General features: G+C 31.6%; 1 long non-coding RNA gene across 1 annotated transcript; it reads left to right on the forward strand.

Moving 5' to 3' along the window:
• LOC119651867 lies at positions 1-1,911 on the forward strand. The gene is made up of 2 exons (XR_005249499.1): positions 1-409; positions 1,628-1,911. It is a non-coding gene; the product is annotated as an uncharacterized LOC119651867 (long non-coding RNA).
• Positions 1,912-6,153: the final 4,242 nt, after the last annotated feature.

The following is a 6,153-nucleotide window of genomic DNA, read 5'->3' on the forward strand; positions in this document are numbered from 1 at the left end:
ACTCACTGAGATGCAGAAAGTATCTAAAAGTGGTCTAGTGAGGTTGAACTGAAAGTTGAATTGAGTTATTAGAGTGGAGGGTTTTTGTATATTGGGAAGTTACCTAAGTAAAGTGAAAAGTAGTGTGGAATTCAAGATGGCGGAGGCAGAAGTTTTTCCGAGGAGGCAAAAGTGGTGCAAAAAGCGGCTGAAAAGTGAAGGAAATGTTACCTGAGCTGATCCTTTGGAGACCTCATTGTTGAATTTGTGGGAAATTCCATTTTTGCGGAACATGAAGAGGTGTGGAAACCTGCCGCTGATTGGGAGCGATTGTTCTAGAATTCAGGTCGAAGTGCTGAGTTTTCAGCGGTGGACACCTTGTCCCTGAAGTGAAGATTCCGCTAAAGTTGCGAGAATCAGGTTTGTTAAGGTATTTAAACCGAGTAGATTTCCTAGAGTTTGTTAATTTTCGCTTTGTATACTTCTAGTACACGTACTTATATGATTTTTCACTAGGTGGGGTCGCACCCCACTTTTCTCATTATTTCTTAGGTCATTACTGACCTTGTTTTGTCTGGCTTAACTATTCCACTGTTTGCAATTTGTGATAATTATTTCATAAGCGAGTAAACGCTTTTCTTTCGCAATCTAATTTAGTGTGGTTTTCGCCACATTTCAAGCTTTTCAAAACTGGTTCGAGTCGACTTGCGCGTTGGCCTTTAGCTGAGCAATTTTCTCGTTGAATAGTTGTTCAACTTTGTTGAAAGAAATTACATTGCTTTCAATTTTCTACTTCCATCAATGTTGAGTGCTCCTAAGCTTGAATATGAGGCCTTTGTGTTTTTTTTTCTTGAGTTGAACGATAGTACTCGTATAGGATTCGTTCACTTATTTATATTTGATTACGAACCAGTTCTATTTCTAATGAGACGATAAAGTTCTGTCTATGGCCATGATAAATGGGGATGCAGCTGATTGAGGACTGCGAATTCCCACAGTTCTTTCCTATCTGTATAGAATTTGAAATGAAGTAGGAAATGTAGTCGGATTAAGTTACATATGATTGATCATAGTGGCTGCATCAAACGCGCATTAAAGTAATACCCCAAAAAATAGGGTTTTAAGCCTGCGGCAGCCGTTTTGGTTGCCCAAGAATTTTGGTAGAATTTTATCATGGCTGTAGACTTGCTTTGATTATTTATGACTAATTTTGCAATGGGGGAATTTCAATCATATAGTGGACGGCTCATGAATATGGGGACTCTGAGCCTTCTATATAGAGAGGCTCCTCGAGTTGAATAGCGCCCTAAGATGTGATTTTTAATTTCCACTTGGCAGAAATTAGTCTTAATAGTTTGCCCATATTTTAGGCATATCTGTTGTAGTGTGCCCCCTTAATGTTTTCAATTAATTTACAATAAGTAATTAAGACTTATTAGATTGTTGTTTCTAACATCACAATACTTACATGAAGCATTTTAAAAGAATTTCTAAGTTTTTCCCCTTCGAAATCATTCGTATTAGTGCATATTTACCAATCCATTCCCTTAATTCACTATATATTAAGACAATTATTTGAATAGAAAAAAAAATCTCTCGTCCTTTTTTTATGCTTAACAAAAACATTTTTTTCTTATAAATTTTTTAGTTATGTGAGATACTGGGATTCCATAATTTCACTGAAAGTGAATCGCTGAAGAATGTTATCTAAAAGGCGTCTAAGAAGTATAAATCAAATTCTTATGAAATTGATTAACTGAAGTTGTGGTGGTTGAACGAAAATTCTTGTTGCGGATATAAGGACGAGTTAAGGCTATATAGTGACAGAAAATTTGACTTAAATTAAAATCACATCTAATAGCATATTGTCCTCAACACCGCCGAAACGAATGCATTTGATGGGGCTGCGATTGTAGCGGTCTGAAAAAAAAATGAAAAGAATTTGAGTAGGAACCCATTAGGAGATCCTATATCTGTTCTTGAGTTTTGATAACTACCACGAGAAAATGTGTTCTACTTACATAGTTGTACATCTTTAAAACTACGACTATCATCTGCGACATGAAACTACGAAAAGAGTAATAACACCACTTGAAACTCATTTTGAAATTTATAAAATTATGTAGAACAAGAATTAGAAATTAGGATGTCGTCTAGACTACTATATAAACACCTTTTCTAATATTGAGAACAAATTGATAATGTTTGCATAAAATCCTGTATAGAATCTTATCGTTACTTGAATCTGTGTCTTTACTACTTGAAAATTCTTACTATCCACGTATACATATAACCTGTTGTGTCTAATGGTATGTTTATATTTTCCTGGCTTACTGAAAAAAAAGAGAAAAGAAAAAAACAGAAAAAATGAAAGCCTTATCCACCTGGAAGATGCAATAAACCGTTGAAACCTTGTTGAAAATATTTTTCATTGTCTACTCGAACTTATGGTTTTATATATTTTCTTTCGCATGCAAAAACTGAATTTAGTTTAAACCATTGGATGTCCAAGTTCAATTCTGAACAGAGGGATAGTATACTATCAGGCAGGTAAATAGGTTTTAAGTATTTCCAAATATTTTTATAGTTTTTTATAAACATTCCTAGGTCAACATTTACAACCGCAATTTAATTAGTTTTAAGGAATTCCTTAATATAGTAAACTTCCTTCTATTAATAACAGAAAACTGACATAATACCCTTGACTGCGTCTAAGCAAAATCTGTTCTCAAATATCGAAAAGTATTTTTTTTTTCCTACCGAAAAAATTATATAATACACATATCCATATATCCCCCATATGCCATATTCCCCTTAGTATGAATATTTTTTCTAAATGGGTACCATAATTTCGCGACTGTGGTAATTCTTTTACTCATCAAAACATTGCTATTCTCAAAACAATTCTGATACTAGAATGCATTAAATTTATCACCACCGTGGGTTTACATAAGCATAAGATCCAAGCAACTTTATGTAGTATATCAATCGAGATCTCAAATGTATATAAAGATTTCACCATCGGGGGAAACTAACTTACTTTTTTTTTTTAAATGACTGAATCATAAACCAAATAAGACTGCGTAACGAAGAGAAATTAGACTATAAAGCCATTGCCATAATCTCGAATTCACTCGCTTATTATTATAACTCGATTATCAATCAGTCAATGATAGGAAAATTTATATACATAATATATTGACTTTGCCTAGGGGGTTTTTATTTTTCGACCTGAATCTTTTGATTTATAAATACCTAATCCCGAATTTTCACTCAGTGACATTTATTTTATTCTAAACTACTAAAAACGGAATCTCAATGAATATACCTAGATTTACGCAAAAGGTTTCTATCAAGTGTTGAACAAAAACTGAAATATGCATTTTTTTTTTTAAATACTTTTAAAATATTCTGAAAGTTCTCCGATGTGAAGGGTAGTAAAAAATAAAGCACAAGAAAAAAATCTAAACTGGGTGAAATTACAAATATCAATACCTTCTTGAAAATAACAGACGAAACATCCCTGCCATAAGTGAAAATTCTGTTTTTTTAAAGCTTCAAATGGCATTCTCCAATTAAAAAATTATCTAAGGCGTGACCTTTGTCTTCTAAATTGTATGAAATTACAAATATCAATGCCTTAAAAATAATGGTTTTTCAATAATAAACAAATACACGAACACCATAGGTTGTAGTCCTTTACAAATGACATTCTTACAAATAAGAATAAATTTAAAGGGGGTTTTTATCTTCAGAAATGCTGAATGTGTACAAAAGTTATTTTAAACTAAAGTTAAATTAGATAAAATTTGAAATATCAATGCCCTCTTGAAAATAATGGGTTCTCCACAAAAGTAAGTGATTACATCCCTATCATAAATAAAACAAAAATTTTCTAATAGTATTCTCTCATAAAAAGTATTAAAGAGGTGGGTTTCGTCTTCCGAAATATATGCCAAAAAAAAAAAGAATGACATTACAAACATCAATGCCTTAAAAATAATGGGTTCAACAAAAATCGTACCAGCTGAGTTTCTTTTAAAAAGCTTTGAATGGAATTCTTTTCAAAAAAAGGAAATAGAAAGTCTCCAGAAATATTGATGTTCTATTCTTAGTTAAAATTAAACCAAATGAAAATTTAAATATCAATGCCTCTTCGAAATAATGGGGTTCCACATTCCTACCATAAGTGACGATTCTGTTCATTTCAAAAGAAAAACCTCAAATAGTATTTTTTCAAACGAAAAGCAGAAGGAAGGAAGGTCCCTTCTCTATAAATACGGGATGCCTCTAAAAATAATTTTGACTGGGTAAAATTGCAAATATCAACGGTTTCTTTAAAATATTGGGTTCTACAAAAATAGGTTATTACATAACTACCTTAAGCGACAATTCTATTTCTTTCAACGAAAATATTAATATTTATTCTCTCTTAAAACGAATAGATTTCGTCTTTAGAAATACTGAATGTCTCAAAAGTAACTTTAGTATAAATTAAAATTGAATGAGATTATAGATATCAATGTCTTCTTGAAAATAATGGGTTTCAAAAAAATAGGCGATTAAATCTCTACCAAAATTGGTAGTTCTAGAATTTAGGAAGAAGGTTTCGTTTTCAGAAGTACTGAGTGGGTTCTACAGTAATATAAAATAAGTCCCTACCCCAAGGAGGAGCATTATCTCATTTTAAAAGACCCCTCGAACAGTATTAATTCGGAAAAAAAAAAGAATTTGAAAAGTGGGTTTCATCTTCAGAGACACTGAATGTATCCAAGGTAATTCTAATTTAAATTTAAATGAAATGAGTGGCAGCGATGTAGAGAGAGGGCCCGGGATGAAATTTATCCAGGTCTGGAGTAACCGGGACCCCCATTGTTCTCATTGAAATTTCTGCTCACGATCCTCGAGAAAATGCTCCTTTCCTCTCGGCATGTCTGCCTCTTGGAAACAATGTGTTTTACAAAAAATGCAATTATATCCCTACTACAACTTTGTTTAAAAAGAAAACTTCAAGAAAAAATAATTGAAGGAGGGTTCCATCTTATTGAAGTATTGAATGTTATAGTGCCTTTTTGAAAATAATAGGCTTCACAATCTGAATGTCTCAAAAGTAACTTTAGTATAAATTAAAATTGAATGAGATTATAAATATCAATGTCTTCTTGAAAATAATGGTTTCCACTATAAATAGGCGGTAATTCTGTTTCTTTGAAGATTTTGAAATGATCTTTTATCGAAAAAAAAAAATCAAAATTTGAAAAAGGGGTTACGTTATGAATTGAATGGGTTCTATAATAATAAAATATAAAATAACACCCCATCCCAAGTGGAAAGGTATTTAAAAAGTGAATGTTCCCAAGGTAGTTTTAATTTAAATTTAAATGAAATGAAAAAGAGAGAAAATCCGTGCCGGCCCCTTCCACCTCATGTCTGGCTTTTAGAAATGATGTGTTTTACAAAAAAAAGCAATTATATTCCTACCATACGTGGTAACTTCTTCAAAATGTTGGGTTCCACAAAAATAGGCGATTACATCCCTAGCATAAATGGCAAATCTATTTCCTTATACAAAAAACACATCTGCTTCAAATGGTATTCTTTAATAGAATAAAGAAGCTTAGAAAAAGGTTTTCTTCTCTAGAAATATTGAATGTTTTCAAAAATAGGTAACAGGTAATTATATAAGTGACAATTCTGTTTCTTTTAACGAAAACTCTAATATTTATTCTCTCGTGGGGTCTAGTCTAATTTGAAATTGAATGAAATTACAAATATCAATGTCTTCTTGAAAGTAAGGGGTTCCATAATAATGGGCGATTCAATCCCTACCAAAAGTGGTATTTTTGTTTTCTTAAAAGAGTTCAAATGATATTCTTTCAAAAAAATGCAGCAATAAAGAGGGTTTCCAAAGTTTTCATAAGTAATTATAATTTAAATTTAAATTGGACGAAATTACAAATATCAATACCTTTTGAAAACAATGGGTTTCACAAAGATAAACGATTGCATTCATACCATAAGCGGTAATTCTATTTCTTTAAAAAATAAAAGAAATAGAAGAACTTCAAATGGTATTTTTCCGAAAAAAGTAATTAGAATGAAGGTTTGTTCTCTAAAAATACTAAATATCTCCAAAAATAATTCCTTGCATTTTAAATTATTCTGGATAAAATT

Source organism: Hermetia illucens, chromosome 3, assembly GCF_905115235.1.
Source record: "Hermetia illucens chromosome 3, iHerIll2.2.curated.20191125, whole genome shotgun sequence".
In the NCBI taxonomy this organism is placed as follows: domain Eukaryota; kingdom Metazoa; phylum Arthropoda; class Insecta; order Diptera; family Stratiomyidae; genus Hermetia; species Hermetia illucens.